This window comes from Oreochromis aureus, linkage group 3, assembly GCF_013358895.1.
Source record: "Oreochromis aureus strain Israel breed Guangdong linkage group 3, ZZ_aureus, whole genome shotgun sequence".
In the NCBI taxonomy this organism is placed as follows: Eukaryota; Metazoa; Chordata; class Actinopteri; order Cichliformes; family Cichlidae; genus Oreochromis; species Oreochromis aureus.
Genome location: NC_052944.1, coordinates 121,694,669 through 121,718,093, shown reverse-complemented (window position 1 = coordinate 121,718,093; position 23,425 = coordinate 121,694,669).

The following is a 23,425-nucleotide window of genomic DNA, read 5'->3' as shown; positions in this document are numbered from 1 at the left end:
AGAAACACATTTGATTCAAAATTCACTTTAAATTTCATTTTTAAAAAGAGAGAAACAAGCATCAGTAGTCTAAGGAGCTTGGAAAGAAAAGTGTCCGCACTTCTTTAAGTTTCTTGAAGACGTCTTGATGCATTCTCAATCATCCAGGTAAGTAAATCTCCAAAAGTTGATTCTGTTCATCTGGACGTAGCGTTTTGTGGGAGAAACGTTTCGTCACTCCTCCAACTGACTTCTTCAGTCTCAGCTGACTGCAGGTTTCCCTAATCTTATAAACAGTACATTTGCATAATGGCTGAAACCAGCCCACTGAAGGAACAATGGGCTGGGAGGTCAGTTCCTTCATCTTAATTATGCAAATTTGCATAATCCCGCATCTCCCGCTCCTGAAATTGTGGAGGTTTTAGCTCTTTAAACAGTAAAGTTACAGGAGGATACATATAATTTCCAGGAAAATGTCCTCGGTTTATTGAAATAATCCCGTCTGATAATACGTGAGAACAATAAATGTATTTTCTGTCATAACCCACAAACTGAACTGTCACACTCATTTTTCACGTTGTCACTAAAACACTTCACTGCTTCCACATCTGGTTGGTTGTCACGGAGGCGGAGTCAGTTGGATCCGCTCTCCCTGCCCAGCGAATGTTCCCGACACAAACAGATCCTGTCGGGGATCCCTACCTTGTCACAACACCGGCCACGGTCTTTGCACACTCACCACAGTAAATGCATCATGTTGTCAGCTTTACTGTATCTTAGCCAGAGAAACCGGTCAGGCCGCTCTCTTCCACATGTTCACACTTCCCCCTTTCACTGTCAGTGGGCTCAGAGTCCATCGTATGTGGCTCATTATCTGATGCCGACCAGTGTTAGACACTGAGAGGTTTATGGCTCCGTGTCAGAGCGCTGGCTATGAATTTCAGACGGATCAGGTCGTAACGACAACGTTATCAATGGTTCTTTTCATCTTTTGTAATTACCCACAGCTACATCCACTCCTATCAGGCCTAGGCTGCTCACCTCTCTCTATCTGCCTGCACTTTCAACACGTAGGCCTGCAGGAACATCTGGACCACGGCCAATCAGAGAGGTCCCGCCCTCTCTCTGATTGATTTAGACCTCGTTATGGGCATAAAAAGTGTCTGTCGTTGACCACACGGAGACTTTCAGAGTTGGAGAGACTTTTGTTGTTTTTACTCGAATGGCTGGTCGGTGTGACCGAGCATTTGTTTAGTCGCACCATGGAGAAATGAGGTGGTACTCTAGAGCCCTGATGAAGTGAACAGAGTGATGATTTGTGTAGAAACAGGAAGTGCGATCAGCTGCACTCACCACCGTTGCTGAGAGAAACCTGATGTACTCCGGTGAATCTTCTTTTAGAGACAAACAGGACTCAACTGCAGCTCTGCTGCTGCTCTCTCACACTTTCACTTCTGGAAAATGACGTTGAACTTCTTGTTTTTCAGGTGTTTCTCCGCCTGTTCCTGCACCTGTTTATCTGGTTTTGCTGCCTCTCCCTTTACAGGAACCAGCTGGTCTGTACTCAGTGACTGTGTGCAGTGGGTGGGAGGAGTAAGGAGTGGTGTGTGGGTAAAGTTCACACAGTAATGATGGCCTCAGGTGATCAGGAGAAACTCACCTCGATTTCCTTTTTCCACAGCAGCCTGAGAGCTTCAGGTGAACACTGAAGGAGGTCTCAGACACAGGTGGTAAAAGTACACACAGTCTGTACTTAAGTAGAAGTACTACTGTTAAAAATACTCCAGTAAAAGTTGAAGTACTAATTCAACTGTCTAGATCAGTGGTTCTCAAAGTTTTCACAGTGAGTACCACCTGATAAAATATATGGCTCTTGAAGTAGCACCCTTATGACCCACATTAAAGTACAGTAGTATGGGCCTATTTAACACCACATACAGTTTACAATTTTATTTCTTATATGAATCTTATTAATTTAAACTGTCATGAACATGATGTGACAAGTGATAATAATAACAACTGTACTGCATTAAAACATTCACAGCAGGGGAAATATCCAATCTGTAAGTGATGATGTATGAACCCTGCTTCCGGATCCAAACTATTCTGCATTTATTAAGGCTGTTGTGTTTTTAACAGTGTTTGTATTTTGTTGTATTTAACCTGAACAAGCCCCTGAAAAAAGGCCGTGATCACTAGGGCTGGGTATCATCACTGATTTCTAGAATCGATTCGGGGAAATTTTGCCTCAGACAGTCAGAAATATTATAATTCAGATCACGTATCAGTACATTTCCATATTTTTATATCTATAAAAAGAAAGCTGACACTTGCGAGACTTTATCAAAGGTGTGAGCATCACAGCAGATGCCTTTGTGTTAGGATGCCTGGGTCATTGACCCAGGGCTTTTGAGTTTATTATATTATTTATCTTTTCTAGTCTTTGGTTTCTTTCTTAGAGTTCCGTCTTATGGTTTATGTCTCTGTGTTCTATAGTTGCTCTGTCTCCCCTGTCAGCTGTATCCCCTTGTTAAGTTCGCGTCTCTGTGTTGTTTCCTGTTTTACTTTGAAAGTCCGTGTTTCTTGTTAGTGTATCTGGTTTTGCTTCCCTTGTCTCGTTAGTCCTGATTTGCCCCAGCTGTGTTTCCCTCCTGTTGCCCATTCCCTGATTGCTCCCTCTATGTATTTAAGCCCTGTGTTTCAGTTTGTCATTGTTGCGATCTACTCTTATCTACCCTCACTCATGCTGTGTGTTTTGTTTTCCGGCCTGTGTTAATGTTTGTACTTTGGAAGTTTGTTACTTTGAGTTCAGCATTAAAGCTGTTTGGAGTTCACGTCTGTCTCCGAAGTCTGCACTTCGGGTCTCTTTCCTGCCTGCACACAGCCGTTCCATAACACTTTGTGTCAAAGTAACTGAGGATAAAACAGAAAAACATGAAGGCGACTTTCCTGGCCTGGATTTTATAAAAATATTCTGCAGTAGATCAAAAACAAAAGAAAACCATGAATCAACATATGAACATTACCTGATGCTGCTGAGGTGAAGCAGAGCAAAGTTACAGAGGTTTTTTTAGAGACACAGCTAAACATTTTGCAATTTTGCATAATTTAAAGTTTAAATTTGTTCAGTATTGAACAGCAGAAATGAGGCTTTCTTTTCGGAAGTAAGTAAAAGGAAAAAAACAGCTGCCGACAGCGCTGTAAACAACGGTAGACTTGTGCGTAATAAGCAAGCGAATAATGCAGAAAACTGATTTTTAGATGGGAAACTGTTCTTGAAGTACAGAGAAAGCACGAGAGAGAGAGCACTGCATGAAGTATGATTTTTATCGTGCGAAACAGCAAACGTCAGAGTGAATTCATGATGATGCTTATGTGAAGCGTAGTTTGGATCTTATTTGGCTGCTGGTTCATGTTGTGTTGGACTCTTGAATAAAACTCCTGCTCAAGCGATAACATGGAGCAATAACAATCTTTAATACAGTTTTTCTCGTGGCTGTTCACATGACAACCCATTTCCTGTTTTGTGGGTAAGTACTGCCGCCTAGTGGCGCATGCATGTGTTACGTAGGGCCCAAAATGGCCTCCGTACAAGAAAGTGGTAGCTCTAATATTGACCAGTAACACACCACCACACGCACACTGCACTGGGTTACACAAGATTTATTTGTTCTTTCTCCGGGTAAAACTACTGGCTGAAGACACGACTCTGGCCAGGAAGCCAAGGCCCAAAGCCACCGCGGTCAGGATTATTAGCCTTTTCAGGCCTGACTTCGTTCGAGGCTGGGTCTCCATATCACATCCTGGGAGCTAGAACTTCCCCAAAACTGGTCCAGTTTCCTTGTCAGGGGCACAGAGAGTCTCCAGTCCAGTGTTTGTTTTCCTGCCTCCCAGCACATCCACTCACATCCCAATAAAATGAGTCCTCCTCCAACATCCTCAGATTATTTTAAAAGCAAAACCAGGCCAGGTTAAAAATCTTTTCCTTTAAAATGTGCACACTTCCTCCTGGAGTCTCCGAGGCTTCCCTACTGCACCAGTGCCCCACAAAAAAAACAACGACCAACCCCACTTCCTGTTTCCTCTCCCCTTTAAAGAGAAGGGCTCCAATCCTCCCCAATCAGCTGTTCCCTGTACTCAACTCCAAATAGCTGGCAGCTGGACTAGAGTAGAATCTCCACTCCCACATGGGTGTGGCCCACACTTCACATCAAACACCAAAAAAAACACCAAAGCATGCAATTAAATACAAAACAAAATCTAAAGTGATGCCAGCCCAAAAGCTTAGTGGGGGATTCTCTCCATCCTTTTCCACCATCCTATACTCTGTAACACACACCCCAACTTTGTCCTAGCCCATCCTCGGGCACTCTACTAACTATATCGAGATGGGGGTTTCCCAAAATTTTCACGGGCAGATTTCCTTAGACCCTCCTGAATAGCAGGGGCCGACTGGTAGGAGGGGGGATAGTGATCTGACCCTGGCCTCTGCTGTGCCATGCTCCATAGAAGCAACCACTGATCTGAGACTGTCGCTATATCATGCGTGGCTGTCGTCTCTGGTTCTGGGGTGCCATTTCCTGTTTTATAGTCATCTGAAGGTAGGAAAGCACATATGCGCAAGCGATTGCGATGAACCACTCTAACAGAACCATCTTTACCTTCCGGCCGAATTCTGTACACTGGGTTTGCAGGGTTCGGCTGACCAACTATAATTTGGATCTCTTCCTCCCAGTGTGCTGCCAGTTTACCTTCTCCATCCCTTCTTGTTGTGTGGACTAAAACCCTTTCTCCTGGGAGCAATGGAGCTGCTCTCGCTCCAACATCATACCTGCCCTTCATCCGGCTTGCAGCCTTCTGACTGTTCTTCTCCACCATTTGGTATGCCAGCCTCAAGCGTTCATGATGGCTCTTAACCCACTCTTGGGTGGTTGTTGGCTCTGTGGATCTCTTCATCCCCATAGACAGCTCAACTGGCAGATGAGCATTCCATCCAAACATCAAGTAATGGGGGGTGTAACCTGTAGATGCATGGACAGAATTGTTATAAGCCTGGAGCAGTTCTGGTAAATATTGCACCCACCGAGTTCGCTTCTCTTCCTCTAGGGTGGACAACACGTTTATTAATGTCTGGTTAAAACGTTCACAGGCCCCATTGCCCTGAGGGTGATAGGCAGTGGTTCGACTTTTCTGGCAATTATAATACTGGCAGAGTTCTTTTATGAGGGCGGACTCAAAGTTGGTGCCTTGGTCCGAGTGCAGTTGTTCTGGACATCCAATTGGCTGAATAATGTGTTTCAACAACATCTTAGCTGTGGTTGAAGCAGTCTGATCCCTGGTAGGTATTGCCCAAGCATACTTGGTAAACATATCAGTAGCAACCAAAATATACTGGTATGAGTCTGCCGGTCTACTTAGTGTAAGGAAATCAACCGCCACAATTTGGAGAGGTGCGTGTGTAAAAACAGGAACGAGCGGGGCCTTACCGTCACCATGGCCTTTATGACGTACACACCGTTCACAGGATGCTGTACAGTCACGCACTCTCTTCTCCATTTGAAGCCAGTAAAAACTACGGCGCAACATTGAGAGTGTCTTTGCCACCCCCAGATGACCATTCCTTTCATGGAAAGCCTTCCATGTTAATTGCTGTTCCTGCAAAGGAACAAGGATTTGATAATAAACCTCATATGTGTTGGAATCCACTCCCCTGTGGACCAACACACCCTCCAACAGCTCCAGCCGTGACCATTGTCTCATGTAATTTAAGACTGCAGTAGACTCCTGACGTCTCTCCTCCCCCGATGGTGTCCTTCCTTGGGCCATATAATGTCTCACTTTATACAACGTGGGGTCCTGCTCCTGTAAGCTTTTCCAGTGTCCTGGATCCCAATCAATGTTCACAGCCTGAACCCGTGCTCCTTCACCCATCCTCTGTGGGGACACCAGGTCTTGGGGTTGCACCTGTAATGGCATTCTAGACAGAACATCAGCATTCACATTTTCCTGGCCGGGCCGGTACTTGATATCAAATTGATAATTTGCAAGTTGTGCTACCCACCGTTGCTCCACTGCGCCCACTTTTGCAGTCGATAAATGGACCAATGGATTATTGTCAGTATAAACTGTAAACAGAGACCCCCATAGATAGTCTTTAAATTTCTCAGTCACTGCCCATTTCAGAGCGAGCAGCTCCAATTTAAAGGAGCTATAGTTTGCATCATCTCTTTCTGTGGGTGCTAAGCTTCTGCTAGCATAGGCTATCACACATTCTTTCCCATCTTGTACTTGAGAAAGTACTGCACCAAGGCCCACTTTACTGGCATCCGTGTAGAGCCGAAAGGGTAACCTAAAATCAGCAAAAGCTAAAATAGGCGCCTCTAGCAGTTTCTGCTTCAGAAGATCAAAGGACTGTTGACAATTCTCATCCCAGTTTATGGGAATATTCTGTTTTTTATTCTTAGGTACTCCCACCAGCAATGAGTTAAGAGGCCTAGCTACACTTGGAAATCCTGCAATGAACCGCCGATAGTAACCGGCAAAGCCCAAAAACGAACGCAGCTGATGAATAGTCTGCGGGGCCGGCCACTTCTGTACAGCGGCAATCTTATCAGGGTCCGGAGCCACACCCTCACTGTTCACCAGGTGACCCAGGAACTTCACCTGCTGCTGGAAAAGAACACATTTATCAGGTCGCAACTTCAGCCCATAGCTCTTCAATCTTGTAAACACTGCCTGCAGATGCTCTAGATGGCTGTTGAAATCCGGTGAGTAGACTATCACATCATCCAGATATACAAAAGCAGACTCTGTGATTTGACTTCCCAAGCAACTTTGCATCAACCTTTGGAATGTTGCTGGGGCATTACACAAACCAAAAGGCATTCTTTTGAATTCATACAAGCCAAAAGGAGTACAAAATGCAGTCTTTTCTCTGTCAGCTTCGGAAACTTTTACTTGCCAATACCCACTTGCTAAATCAAGAGTGGAGTAGTATTTTGATTTAGTCAGCATTGTCAAGGTCTCTTCGATTCTAGGTAGTGGATGGGCATCTTTATGTGTCACTGCATTTAACTTGCGGTAATCCACACAAAATCTTAATTCCCCATTTTTTTTCCGTACCAGGACAATGGGTGCTGCCCAGGGACTTGTACTTTCCCTCACCACCCCTGATCGAATCATATTATTCAGCAACTCTCGCACTTCCTGATACATTTTAGGGGGAATTGGCCTGTACCGCTCTCTAATGGGAGGTGCCATACCTGTCGGGATAGAGTGCGTGATTACATCCGTGTGGCCATAATCCTCTTCGTTGGCAGCAAACACATCGCCCCATTTCCTCAAGAGACCATTTAACTTTTCTTGCTCCTCTATGGATAGGTTTGACTTCCCTTGTGTCATAACTTCGATATGAGGAGCGTTACCAGGCGGTTCCGAGCTCACCTGGTGCACACCAACTTCAACAATACCTGGCCTGGTTTGCTCAAAAGTAACTTCAAAAGGCTCCTGAATGTCAACATTTTCCGTGGAGAATGTAGCAAGGGCCTCGTAACGTCGTAACGTGATAGGAAAAGGGTTGAGGTTCCTTACTTTGATGGGGACTCGGCCTCTACGGACAATTCCTAGGGATCGAGCAACAGCAACTGTAATAGGCCCTTCCAGTGGCTCCACCAAAATACATTGTCCTTTCCTCAGTGTCTGTGGGGCCCTGGCCCAAATCACCTGCTCGCTGTGCTCAGGGACCATCACCGGATGGCGATAAGCTGGTCGAAGGGTCCCTACCTGTTGTACAGGGGCAGCCGCCTGAATTCTCTGACAGTCCTGAAAAGCGGATGCCCACGCTTGTTGAGTGTCTACAGTTGAGCCGACAGGCCAGGTCTGGGTCTGTATCGGAGGTTTCGAGAAAAGCATATCCCAGCATGGAACGATGACATTCCACAAGAAGATTTCCACAAGAGAGGGACCCAGAAAAGGAGCAGAGACCACTTATGCATGAAGTGTTTTCAAGTGGGAGCTGGGTTTTATTACTGGACCACCTAGATGACATGAGGTTATTGTCTGATTTGCTGAGTCAGGGGACGGCTAGAGAGGGTCAGAGCGAAGGCAGTGGACCTGGGAATGGTGGTTTCGGGGCCCATGATGCCATTAATGGATCCAGAGGTGACAGAGTGGGTCGAAGAGTGACACAAGAAAATGGTGTAGTGACGTCTCTGGAAGAGACGTCAAGAGAGGGAATTGTGGAATTACAGGGATTATTTTACATAACCATCATCTTCATCATTGCATTAATTATCATTTCATCCAAGCATTTATTGAAGTTGCTGGCATTATGTTATAATTTGTATTACAGGTGTTATAATAATCAAATATTAACATGTTTATTACAAGTGCAGTTACAACCACTTTAAATCGTTGAGTTAAATCTATAATCTTAAAAGCTTATATGCTGAGTATATTGTTACAGTAAAATAGTAGCTGAGCAAAGGCCTGAATGTATTCAGCTTCTTGTTGCATTTGAGTTTGCCTAGTAACAGGCGACAGAGGGACGACAAGTCCATGGGGACCTCAAAGGCCTGAGATCATCACCATATTTGGAAGAGGATGCCAGAAAGGGGAACTTCTGTGTCTGCATTTATCTCTTAGAATAGATCATTATCTGTAGAGGAGGCAAACAATGTTCTTGAGATGCAAATAATGTGTTTGTAAACGCAAGAGGGGGCGTTATAATACCCTGATGGTATAAAAGCAATCTGAAGTGTATTTTTGGACGGGGATTTACAACTGATGTGTTGCAGTTTACATCTCCCCACGCTGCGTGTATTCATTAAAATCAATTGTTTGAACGACCTCTTCTGGACCATCATTGTTTTACTCTCGTCCTCAATTTCGGACCCTTAACATTTGGTGCATTGGCCGGTGGTTGAGGGGGAGAGACTTGGAGATTGAGACCGAGAGGGTCCGAGGCGCTCGAACGGGCAGACACGAGTCAGTGGTCGAAGTGAGTGGACATAAGCCGGCTTATTCAAAGGTAAGGCACTACCTGTTGAATTACTTCCAAAATGTGCCGGATTGGATATTACCAAATTAAAAGTTTACTCACTGAAATTATTGGTAAATGTCTGTTTTGATTTTGGTGAAAATGTCATGAGAATTGAAATTGAAGTAATGATAATGAAACGTTAAGTGACAGTACTGATTAAAGAAAGGCAGTTGGACTGCTAAGTAAATAAAAAGCAGTTGGACTGCTAAGTGAATTTAGAATAATAGGTAATTGGTCGGTTTGTGGATTAGAGTCCCAATTGGTTATAAGGTTGGACCTGCGTTGGTCATACACTTGTTCTGAGGTGTTGATTGTTGTTTCAAAGTATTACAAATTTCTGTAGAACGGCAGTTGGACTGCTAAGAAGCGCATTTTCTCGGAGTTAACGCTCCCTCCTGGATGACGACGGTTATCCTTGACCTATCGGTGAATAGGGTTAGTACGGTTGGTGACCGGGGAGAACTTGGGAACCTCCAAAATAACTAGTGGTTGGACCACTTTACCGTTTGGAACGGTGGTTTGCGCTTTTTTGGGTAGTAAAGCTTGGAGCTTGGGCGTTGGACGCTTTTAAATTGAGTTAGGGACTTTAGAAATCAGGCCAGAGACAGGTTGGACCTGATACTGGTTAATTGATCGCAAAAAACTTGGAGTTTATCCCTTGGAGGGTTAATTTAAATTTGTCAAAATTCTGTAGGTTGTGCAATCTCAGGCCTGATAATTGTTGTTATTGTAATTAAAAGACATCTGTGTAATATAAAGTAAGAGGTTTGGTGTGAAAGGAGTTTGACCCAGCACTGAGCTGAAGTGCTGATGCCATTTTTAGACTGTGTGTGTGTGAAAATGCAAATGAGGCAGCTGCGAGGTCCCTAGAGTTTTAGGAAGTTTATAGAGACTGTTACACATTGCTGAACGCCTGTATTTTAAGACGCTGGTTTTGTTTATTACAATACTGTAAGTAAAGTTTTTATTTCCTGCCATGACTGTATGACTTTTTGCTGGGTTTTGAGATAGGATACATAAACTGTTGATACTTAGGACCGTTATTTGGGGTCTGCAAACTGAAATTGACTTTGAAATAATTTCATTAATAAATATGTCTGTAAGTGATGTCTCTTTTGGTGTGTTCAAGTAAGATGTTTTAGGATTTTTAGATGGGTTCTGTTTCAGTTTGAGATAATATATGCAGTTACATTTGGTGTTTCTCAGGTATTGTTGTTGACTTTGAGTGATAAATATAGGTGTAAGTCATTTGACTTTTGTTGGGCAGAGGAGGACTTTAGAAGATTGTAAGTGGTTTTTTAGTCCGATAATATATAAGTAGTTAGATTTGACAGACTTTTTACATTTTGGTTTTATGTTAATATAGGTTGCAACGGGCACAGAGGAAACACAGCACAACATCTTAAGGGTTTAGAATAATAATAAATAAATGAATAAATACAGGAAGGTCTCTTAAGGGTTTTGTGTGTGCTTTTAGGGATAGTTTTGTGGGTTTTAGGGGAGTGTGTGTTTGTGTGTGTCAAAGCGGGAGGTCTGAATACAGCTAGTGAGCTGGTGACAGACGCTGTAACATGAAAACAGAGGAATTAGAGACTAGAATGTCCTAGAAAGCAATAAAATGCAAATTAGCAAGCTGTGAACGGGTTAAACCACGGTTGGTTTCACAAATAATGCTGAATAGAAAGTTGAATGCGTGTGTTTAAGACGCCATTTGTGTTTATTAGAGGACATGAATAAATAAATACAGTTCTGAGTTGCTGTAGTGGATGTATAGTAATTGACTGAGTTTTGATATATATATATATATATATATATATATATATATATATATATATATATATATATATATATATATATATATATATATATATATATATATATATTGAGTGCACTGTATATACCGAAGACTAAAATATTACTTTCAATAGTAACTTCTCTTTAGCAATAAATGCTGGGGTGTTTTATTTTTCCATTTATGTGTGCTGTGAGAATGATTAGAGGTTTCAATTGTTTTTATTTCATTTGCTCTTTCTGAGTTTGAAAAGCATGCCTGTAAAATACTCTTAGGAAAGCGTATTTTGAGTGATTTTAACTGTGTGAATGCTGTCAGTATTTGATTTGAGTGACTCTGTGTGATTTGTACCAAATAGTAAATAAGTAATAATAACACTAGGGAGGTTTATAGTAGAATGAGTGAAAAGTGGAAGGTTGAGAGAAGAGGCAGTGTGTGTGAGATGATTATGAAAGTATTGGGTGAATGATGTCACAAAAACTGACAAATGCGACACGAAGCTGAATACATTCAGGCCTTTGCTCAGCTACTATTTTACTGTAACAATATACTCAGCATATAAGCTTTTAAGATTATAGATTTAACTCAACGATTTAAAGTGGTTGTAACTGCACCTGTAATAAACATGTCAATATTTGATTATTATAACACCTGTAATACAAATTATAACATAATGCCAGCAACTTCAATAAATGCTTGGATGAAATGATAATTAATGCAGTGATGAAGATGATGGTTATGTAAAATAATCCCTGTAATTCCACAATACCTAAGATAGGTAATGCATTAGGATTATTGGGATCGTCCTTTGAAATCACAATTCCCATATCCTTCAAAATAATGCCTCCCACCTGTACTTCAGCTAAAACATAGCCCACATAAGGAATAGCCAATCCATTCGCTGCCTTCAGCTTTAACTAGAGATGGCACGATACCACTTTTTTATGTCCGATACCGATACCGATATCATAAATTTGAATATCTGCCGATACCGATATGAATCCGATATAGTGTGTTTTTTAATCAATAAAACTGTTTTTTAAATATCTTGCTGCATTTTGTATAAGTTCATACTCAAGTTTAAATAAACAACAACACTAAAGCTATTCTGTTATACCTGTATGTAAAAAATACACTGCACCCAAAATATTTCATAGTTCAGCAAAACTGATCAATCTAATAAACTTAAACCTACTCCATCCTCCCTATTCTGGTATTTTAAAGAGTACTTAGCAGAAATATTAAGCAACCTAACTAATAGGGTTGCAAACTCCCAGCAAAAGAAAAAATAGGGAACCACCCCCCACCCTCCACCTCATGATGCTTAATCGATGTAATCAACTTTAATTTGATGCAGTGTGGAAAATAAAAAAGGCACAGAAATAAATTATTTTTCAAGAATAATTAAATAGATTCAACATCTTTCTTCAACAGAATTGCAGACTGCACAGATGGTACCTTCTCAAAGGAAAAAGTACTGTAGCTTACTAGGGTATATTAGACTTAACAGTTACTATATACAGTAATGGACTTCTATACATTTTACATCAGATTAAAACTTTGGGTGTAAGATTCAGATAATTATTTATTAAAAGCTAGACATTTTAAATGAGAATAAGAAAGAAAAGTATGTCTTTGTGCCCCCTTTTCCCTGTTCATGCCCTATCGGCCCCCCTGGCTAAACTTTGCTAGATCCGCCCCTGCACAGTTACCAGCCGTCAGCTGCGTAGAAAAGGATCCTGGTCTAGAAAGTAATATTAAATCAATTCTAACAACAGCTTATCAAGCTTAAAGGTGCTGCTGTTGTTCAGCCGCTGGTTTCCTCTTTCTGGTGCAAAGTGGACCAAAAACAAAGAAGAGAGACGGACTCGCGACAGAAAAGCCGATCAGCTGATCATTAAGCAGTTTCATGAAGTAGCGGCAGGAGAGGGCGGGAGAGAGAGGCAGTCGCTCCATATATCGGTTGTTAAGCTTAACATGGGAACGCTTTACAAACATTCAGAGATGAACTTACACACTTGCTTTACTTCTCTCTGGGATAACTTCCTCGGAGATGAAATGCTGGTTTGGTAGCGAGGCTACAAATACACACAGCCGCTCTATCACATGACGCATACTGCTCCGACGTGCTACGGTTATGAGCCGAGTTACGCCGTGTGCAAGTTTTGTGAGGTGTTTTTTTGATATTTAATGGATCGGATTACATTTTTTATTTCTGGCCGATATCCGATCCAGTAATTTAGGTCAGTATCGGACCAATACCGATACGTAATATCGGATCGGTCCATCTCTAGCTTTAACCAATTGAGATCGCTTTCTTTTCCTGGCTCCTGCTCACCAAACAATCTCCTAAAACAGGCTTGTGGCATTAACGTTACATTAGACCCAGTATCTAGCAAAAATGTCACTTCCTTACCATCAACGAGTACCTCTACTTCATGGCATGTCCCTAGAAATTGAGAGTGATTTAACTGGGCTGGACCACTGTCATCCTTTCCAGTCACCTGGCCCATAGTGACTGGATTTACTCGTTTAAAGCCATCTGAGATTGATTGCCCCGACACTCTCTTGCCATATGTCCACTGGCTCCACACTTACTACAGATGGGCTGCCCTTGTTCATCCCACTTATGCCGTGGTCGTTCCACCAACCGTGAGATTTGCTTTGTCGCTGGAGGTGGCTCAGACACTTCAGCACATCTCCTATACTGAGAGGAACTAAAATTCCGCCTTTCTCTCTCACCTCTGGGAGCTGAACACGTCTGTGGCATTGGTGCTGATCGAACAAATTCCCTCAGCTCCTCCTGAAGAGTATTCTTGAGATCCATAATTTGCTCCTTCATTTCTGCGAGAATCTCCGCTTTAAATTTATCTTTCCAATTCAAGGTATCCTGCCACTTTAGATCCTCTTTTACCACGGCACAAGCGGAGTCTTCATACAAACTATGCAGCGCATCTGCTTCCAATTGCAAAGCCTCTTTACGCACCTGTTCGAATGAGAGATTAGGGTCATGCCGTAACAGCCGCCGTAGATCGCGTTGTATCTCACCCTCCCTGAGGCCCAAGACAAACTGATCACGCATGTGCAGGTCGGCACGCCGAGGGTCTTGTGGCTCTTTTGTTTGTAGGCAATGGCCTATCTCCCTTAAACGTAAAGTGAACTTTCTAATAGGCTCTTCTGCCCTTTGTCTGCACTCATAAAACATGGCACGCAAGGTACCCACAGCTGTTTTATCCCCATACAGTTCTTTAAGTTGAAGAAAGATCTTATCTGGCGTATCCCACTCCACTTGCTCCAAAATAAGAATTTCACGTCGTGGTTCTCCCCCTAACGCACTCAGTACAAAATCACACTGCTGTTCTATCGACCACTTTTAAGCACGGAGCATTGCACTAATTTGGCTCTCCCAATCTTCATAATTCGTGTTAAGCCCACAAAATTTTGGTACCCAGGGCGCACCAATAAAGAATGGTGACACCATATTAATGGTTTCAGATGGCTCATCCGCCATATTGATCAATCTAAGGCAGGTGAGTTTGTATACTGGTCACAAATCCTGTCGACAAACGCCAGATGTTACGTAGGGCCCAAAATGGCCTCCGTACAAGAAAGTGGTAGCTCTAATATTGACCAGTAACACACCACCACACGCACACTGCACTGGGTTACACAAGATTTATTTGTTCTTTCTCCGGGTAAAACTACTGGCTGAAGACACGACTCTGGCCAGGAAGCCAAGGCCCAAAGCCACCGCGGTCAGGATTATTAGCCTTTTCAGCCCTGACTTCGTTCGAGGCTGGGTCTCCACATCACATCCTGGGAGCTAGAACTTCCCCAAAACTGGTCCAGTTTCCTTGTCAGGGGCACAGAGAGTCTCCAGTCCAGTGTTTGTTTTCCTGCCTCCCAGCACATCCACTCACATCCCAATAAAATGAGTCCTCCTCCAACATCCTCAGATTATTTTAAAAGCAAAACCAGGCCAGGTTAAAAATCTTTTCCTTTAAAATGTGCACACTTCCTCCTGGAGTCTCCGAGGCTTCCCTACTGCACCAGTGCCCCACAAAAAAAACAACGACCAACCCCACTTCCTGTTTCCTCTCCCCTTTATAGAGAAGGGCTCCAATCCTCCCCAATCAGCTGTTCCCTGTACTCAACTCCAAACAGCTGGCAGCTGGACTAGAGTAGAATCTCCACTCCCACATGGGTGTGGCCCACACTTCACATCAAACACCAAAAAAAACACCAAAGCATGCAATTAAATACAAAACAAAATCTAAAGTGATGCCAGCCCAAAAGCTTAGTGGGGGATTCTCTCCATCCTTTTCCACCATGCTATACTCTGTAACACATGTACATCAATATAGATTACGTCACATCCCCCTTACTGAAGTTAGGTTGGTACATTCTCTTGCTCTTCAAACAAAACATAACTGCATAATATTTTTTTTCAATACAGACATACCCCCACTTTTGAGGAAACATAAACTTTGGTATTTTTATAAACACCTTCTCTTACACTCTTAACACAAGTTAAACCTTTTTGTCCTTTTAAACATTCTCAAAAACAAAACTTAGCATTTTGAAATACAAACTCTTTTCTTTCCAAACAATTAGCTTCACAGATCAAGTTTTTTTGGTTTAATCACTTCCCTACCAGACCTGGTTCTAACCACACCTGGTGTATGGGGTGCGCTTGACTCAGAAACAGTCTCTGTAGGAGTGGACTGGATCTGCTTTGCTTCTGTTTGAGTCTCTGTTTGTGGGATCGGCATGAGATGACTGCGGTTCCTTCTGATTGTCCCTAGAGGGTGGGTGGACTGATGTCACTGTGCCTTGTGCTTTTGCATCCGTGATCCAGACTGGTTGCCCTGGCAACAATTTATCCAGCTTTCTTGTTCTATGTCTTTTGTTAAAACATTCGGTTTGTCTCAGCCTTTTCTCTCTCTCAGAATGACAAATCTGCTGAAAATCAGGCCGATGCGGCTCTAAAGTTTCAGAAAGCATTGGCAAAGTAGTACGAAGTCTGCGGCCCATGAGAAGTTGAGCTGGGCTGTAGCCATTCCCCAGTGCTGTTGTTCTGTATGCCAGCAACGCTTTGTATGGATCGCTGGCTTTTTAGAGGAGATTCTTGATGGTCTGGACACCTCTCTCCACCTCATCATTGCTCTGGGGGTACCTGGGACTACTGGTGACATGCTCAAAACAGTAGTCCTTTGCAAAGTCTTTCATTTCTTGACATGCAAATTGTGGGCCATTATCTGTAATCAGTGTTTCAGGTATTCCATGGCGTGCAAATATTGACTTTAAATGCACAATCACATTGGCTGAACGGCCACCACACTGCCTGTCGGGCGCATTCTCGACACTTAACTACCCCTTGGTGAGCCTCGTGTATTTTGTCCAAAACTGCATTTCGCATGTTTGCAGGTATGACCAACCTTTTGCCTCACAGTCATAGTCCATTGTGTACACTCAAAACTGCTCTTTCTTACCAGTAGTGTTTTACCACTCCCTGCAGCTGGTTCTTGTCCGGCCAGCCCTCTGCACAGAACTTCATGACTTGGTAGCAGACGCTGTCAGACTGTAGCTGCTCACGGAGATCTGCAAGCTATTTGCTGCTAGTAGGAAGGCCCTCCAGCACTGTGTCAACGTAAATATCAGTGTCCTCCATAAGATCATTGTCTCTGGGCATCACACTGTCTGTCAGTGGTAACCATGACAGTGTGTCGGCTGTGGTGAGGCTTTTGCCTGGAATGTGCCTTATAGTGTAAGAGTACCTCATTAGGCGCATGCGGAATCTCTGTATCCGAGGTGGACGCAAATCCAAGGCTTGCCCTCCGAGTAGGCTCACGAGTGGATTATGGTCGGTCTCAAGCTCAGAGTGTAGCCCTAAAATAAAGTCATTGAATGTGGGTGTCAATGGTCGTGAGGCATAAGTGACCGGTGACCACACGTCTTTCTGTAGCAAAACTGCCCCCAACCTGTATGAAGAGGCATCTGCTGAGATCTTTTGGGGTTTGTCTGGGTCGTTAAGCTGCAGTACTGGTGCAGATGACAGTTCTTGTTTTAAACCGTTAAACGCGTTTTGTTGCTCGTGCCCCCAGAACCACATGTTTTTAGTTGAAAGCAAGTCTCTCAGTGGTTTGTCTTTTTTCTGAAAGGTTTGGGATGAATTTCCCCAGCTGATTCACCATTCCTAGGAAGCTCCAAAGCTCACTCATGGTGTTTGGCTCTTTCATATTCTGCACCGCACTGGTTTTGTCAGGGTCAGGACTCACACCTTCTGATGACACAATGAATCCTAAGAATTTCACTGCTCTTTTGCCAAACTCACATTTTTACATGTTCTGGGTGACACCCGCCCACTCTGCACAGTCAAGGACAGTGTGGAGTCTCATGTCGTGCTCCTCTTTCGTGGATCCCCAGACCAGGATGTCGTCCATGTGGCACACGACTCCCGGGAGGCCGGCTGTCACTTCCGTCACCATCATGTTTTGGAAATGCTCTGGCGCACTGGAAATACCAAATGGCAAACGATTGAAATGGTATCTACCAAATGGCGTAATAAATGTGGTGAGGAGAGCAGATTCTTTGGACAGCGGTATTTGCCAAAAGCCCATGTTAGCATCGAGCTTGGAGAAATACTGCACACCTGTGAGCATGCCTAGTGTTTGGTCTACAGAGGGGGAGGATTTTTCACGACAAACCGACTCATTCAATGGTGTCATGTCCACACAGATGCGGACTTTCTCTTTGTCCTTTTCGGGGGCTACGACCATGCCGCAACACCAGTCTGTGGGCTCTTCCACACGACTAATCACTCCCAACTGTTAATTCCTCTCCAGCTCTTCTTTGACTTTGCCCAGTAGTTGCAGTGGAACACGCCTTGGCACTTTCAGTGAATAAGGTTTAGCGTTGGGCTTCAGCTTAATCGTGTATGGTTTATGAACAAGCCCGAACCCATCACATAGTTTCGGGTACGCTTTTTTCACTGTCTCATGGTCAGTATTGTCCATTCTGGCAATTAGTTTCAGTCTCAAAGAAGCTGTCCTGCTTAAATGGTAAATGGCCTGTATTTGTATCGCGCTTTACTAGTCCCTAAGGACTCCAAAGTGCTTTACACATCCAGTCATCCACCCATTCACACACACAGGTGATGGCAGCTACATTGTAGCCACAGCCACCCTGGGGCGCACTGACAGGACACTTGTGCCACCGGGCCCTCTGACCACCACCAGTAGGCAACGGGTGAAGTGTCTTGCCCAAGGACACAACGACCGAGACTGTCCAAGCCGGGGCTCGAACCGGCAACCTTCCGATTACAAGGCAAACTCCCAACTCTTGAGCCACGATCGCCCAAGAGAGCTACACGCAAATTTCTGACTACACAGATTGTCTCTGTTGTGCTCCTGTCACTGTAGGAAATGTCCTCTGTTGTAGACCCAAGTACGGTCAGTGCTGCACCTCCTGGTCCATACAGTGGCTTTTCAGCTTTTTGCAAATGTTCATTCAGCTGCTTAATGTCTTCGAATGTCTCTTCTGAGATGGCTGTGACATCTGCCCCTGAGTCTAATTTAAATCATCATCATGCTTTTGCCTCTCACACAGATATTAGCAAGCCACGGTCTTACCCTGAATCCAGTTCACCTAGGAAAAGTCCATCTGCATTGTCTGCCACCTCATGCACAGTTGTAGCCCTGCAAACTCTCCCGTAGTGTCCACGTTTCACACAGCTGTGGCATTCTGCATTTTTAGCTGGGCACTGCGCTGCGGGGTGCATCGGTGCTTTTCCACATTTAGAACATGCTTTATTCTCTTGTTTTGTTATTTGTGGTTTTTGTGGCTTGAACTGCTTTTGCTCCCTGCCTCTGAATTTATTTGGCTTTGATTTTCTGACATGCACGGCATCAACGGCTGTTTTGCTAGCACTGCATTCACCTTTCTGGGGACAAAATGTCTATAAAATGCGTTTCTGACTGCATCATACTGCTGGTGCTGCCCGTCTGTTAGGTCAAGTCCCCTTAGCACAGGGGTGCCCAATCCCAGTCCTCGAGAGCTACTGCCCTGCAGCTTTTAGATGCGTCCTTGTTCCAGCACACCTGAATCAAATGAATGGCTCGTTATCAGGCCAGACTTGATGGCATGCCGAATTGGTAATCCAACTATTTGATTCAGCTGTGTTGGAGTAGGGATGCATCTAAAAGCTGCAGGACAGTAGCTCTCGAGGACTGGGATTGGGCACCCCTGCCTTAGCACATCGTCAGCCTCGTCTCCCATGCAGTAAACTAATGTGTTCACTTGGTTAGCATCTGTCGAGCTGTTCAGATTACTTGCCACTCTGAAACGTCTGATCCACTTCTCCCACTCCTGGGGCTTTGTGAAGTCGAATGGTTCCGGTGGTTTGATGGTGAACGTAGCCGCTGGTGGAGCTGCCACAACCGGGTCAAGTGGCGCATGTTGTAACATCACATTCATACATACATCTGTTTTCATAGTAATCAGATAATCAGGGTGGCTGTGGCTACAATGTAGCTTGCCATCACCAGTGTGTGAATGTGTGTGTGAATGGGTGGGTGACTGGTTGTGTAAAGCGCTTTGGGGTCCTTCAGGACTAGTAAAGCGCTATACAAATACAGGCCATTTACCATTTACCATAACAGGCTAAAAAAATCAGTGTTCTGTATGATTGTTGATGCTGCAGCGACTGCAGAACTAATGATTCCTCCAGACTAGCAAAGTGTTAAACAGTGAAGAGGAGGTGATGAAGCTGAGCAGGGCGGAGTCACAGACTTTATGTGATGGTGTTGTAACTGTAAGCAGTGATGATGTGCTGTAAGTGTTTTTCTGTGGACACTCATGTTTGGTTTGTTATTAATGAGATGAAGCTTTAATCCCAGCGTGTTCACCTCCTGTTACATGAACAGCATGAAACGTTGTGTGAGGGGAAGAGTTGGATGGAACTTGCTGTCTTTGGTTCTTAGTGATTAGAAACGTTAGTAGTTATTTAAATGCTGATGTTAGACACACTGAGGACAGCAGCACAGACACTGTTCAGCTCACATAAACACTGTGAGCACCAACTACTGCTGGATCGCTGCTCTGTGCATGCAAAGCCTGCAGGGAAATGTAGTGCACTACCTGTTACTGTTGCACACGTCTGTGTCACACAGTCAGAAATGTATTTGCATGTGTTGTATTCTAACCCAACACACAGATGTAGAGGTGAGCAGATATTTGCAGCGACGTGTCCTGAAATAAGCTGATTGTGGGTCTGAATGCTCTGCAGGTCCCTGCTGTGACTACAGTATCAGCCCTGGTCCCACTGTGGATGTTTCTTGGAGCCCCTGGATGACTCCCACAGTGGAGGAGGGGTCCTTTGTCAAAGTGGCTGACCCAGCTCCTGCACCGGGACTCTGGACCCTGCTCCAGGTCATCCACACAAACTCCACAGGAGGTCAGGAGAACATTTGGAGCTGGTGTTCGTCACATGTAGTGGGAATATATTCAGCTCAGTTTTCCTGCTGGGATTACATTTGGCTCGAGCAGGCATAGCTGGGAATGAGGAGACACCACATTCAGTGCATGAATCTGTTTATTCATGCACTGCTGCAGCTGCTGATGTCACAGTGTTCATGTTTCATGTGTGTTTAAATGTTTTACTTTATATGATGTTTAGAAAAGCAGTGAACACTCAGACTTCCATAAAACTCTACAGCAGATTAAATGGTTACATCCATCTTTAAACGTCCACACTGATGAAGCAACAACAGGTTTGAACCTTCTGTGTTTAACATCACTGGGGCTGTGCGCTATGGCCATGATCTCATATCCTGTCGTCCTGATAAACATCTATATTACAACAATTTCACATTTTCTGTGAATCTTCTGAATCTCGGGCAAATGAACTTCCCTGAAGTGTTTCCAGCTGAGCGTCGAGTGTTTTGACCGATGCATGAAAGGATACATTTGTGAGTATTTGTGAGTATTTATTAAACGGTGTGCTGCGGGGAAAAGCCTGTTGTAACATTCATTTTTTAGCCCCTGATGGCTCTTTTTGGCTTTTCATCCATAAACTCTCTGCATGTTCTTTCATGTGTAACATTTTATTTTGAAAAGTCTCAGTAGGATCTTGAGTAGTGATGGTAAATTCGATTATTTTTACTGAATCGAGTTTTAATGAGTCACTCACCAAAGTGAATCGGGTTTCTTGAGTCATTTGAGTCACTGAGTCAGTTGACCAGAGAGTGCAAAAATGTATATTTTCACTCAAACTTAATTTGTTTCTCTTTTAATGTAAATCCTACTGCTAAGATGAATGTAAAAGAAAACAACTATTTTATAGAGCAAAAAAGAGCAAAAAAATTCTATTTATTTTTTATTGTATTAGTATTTTCCTTAAACCTATCAAATATATATTTTCTCATCTAAATGTCCACTGAGCTGTGAGCCAGGGGGCGGTAAAGCGCCTTAACATTGGTTGCCAACCAAGAAGAAGAAGAAGCTGTGAGCCAGGAGGGAGGGGGTGAGTGAGTGAGTGAGTGAGTGAGTGATTTGTCTATGCTACGATTCAGCACAGGAAGGGAGGGGGTGAGTGAGTCAGTGATTCGTTCAACTCGTTTGAGCTGTGAGCCAGGAGGGAGGGGGAGAGTGAGTCCTGAGTGATTCGCTATGATTCAGCACATCAAGGCTGTGTCCCAATTAAGAGACGGCACGCTTGAAGTACGCGCACTACGTACGGTGCGTACTACAAGTACGAGAAGTGCGGAAGTGAGAGGCTTGTGAAATGGGAGATCTAGCCTTCGTCGTCCTCATTGACTGTAGAAAACATGGACGACACGACAGCTCCCCAAAAATGAAGCCAAAACGTCTTTATCGCCCCCTGGTGTCTGGCTGCAGTATAGGTCATAAACCCCGCCTCCTCCATGTTAGCGGATGGGACTGGGGTCAGACTAAAATAAATTTATTCTCCTCAGATAATTTTTTTCCAAAGATTCTTTCTTTTGTTATCAATAGTTCTCATCATGCTGATTGATGTCCAAGGGGCCTCCTTTCCCATAAGTTTGATTCTAATTCCTACAGCGGTGATGTTAAATTGGGGTGAAACGTCATCATAGCAGCTTTGACTGGCAGCTGCAGTCACGGAGAAACTTGCGTATCTCTGTTCGGGAATAGCAGATAGAGCGTAGGCTCTGAGAGGAGGGCCAACGTTTACGCTACGAAAACACGACCGCCTGTTTAAACCTGACAGTCTGAGGTGTTCTTCAGTAAACTGGACTACCCGACAGAAGGACCCGAGGCCCCGCTGCACTTTTTCGGTAAGTTAAACGTGTTTGTAAGCTAATCCGTAACTACGTCCCCTTAGCTATGTCCTGAGACCTAGCTAGCTAAAATGAGCACTCGGCTGTCGGGGTTCGTTTAGCTAATCTGTGCAGGTGAATGAATTTACTAAAGCAATCAAGAGAAACGCCCCGGGCTACTCAGTCACTAATTACTGTTACTGTACTTTTATTACAAGTATTATACTGTAAAAACAACAGGCTGCACCCTGCTGCAGCTCCTGTGCAGAGCTGAATATTAAATATGTGCAAACAACAGCATGTTTTCAGTCTCTTGCCACATCTGTAAAGACAGTAACATCTTTTTTAAAAGCTTGTACTTCAGTAACTCCTCATTAATCAGGAACTATGGATTAAAGTACTGTAGTGTACTGAAATACTGAAAAAAATGTAAGAGAAGAACTTCAGATCCTGAGTGTGTGAGGACAGAAGAATCAGCTTCATTTCAATTTTGAGGGATAAAATTTATATTTCAGTTTGTGATGGTTCTGTTGTCTTTGTGATTACAGGAGCTGCCCTCAGATTCAGACCTCAGCACCACCCAGTGACAGCAGACAGATCATCCAACATGTTCACATGTTAACTGCAAAATGAACTGATGAAAACAGTACAAAGGTTAAAGTACCACATGTGCTGTAGTGAAAGCTGCAGCTTTATTGATAAAGTTAAAGACAAAAAAACAAAAGGATTAATCACTCATGTAACTGTGTCACTATATATCAGCATTAACAGGATCTCAGTTTGGTGTTTCAGAGAGCTGCTGATCTCAGACCTGCACAGCTTCTGTTTTAAACACTTGATGTACTCAGCTGCATGAAGAGCATATGAGATTTTCTCTAACACAATTAAATAAAACCTGATGAAGGTGTTGGGAAGGAAGTATTATTTTTTGTCATTTTTATTATTTCCATGTATTATTTTATTTTTATTAATTCTATTTTTATTATTTTGTTATTACTGTTATTACTGTCATTACTGTTGCATCATAATTATATAGCAAGCATATGTATACAAGAAGTATTGATACAAGAGGTATTGATATTGCATTCAAATGTTCAAATATATTGGTATCATATTAGTCTTTATTACAGGTCCAAGAAGAACCACTTTAAACTGTTGAGTTGAATCTATAATTTTAAATGTTTTCCAATGCTTTGATAATCTTAAATGTTTCTGTGTAGACTGCAGGGACAGGAAATACACTCTGTGCCAAAAGAAGATAGGAAGTTATATGTTTTTGAAGTTACATGCTTTTGCAGAAGTGAAACTGAAAGCCGA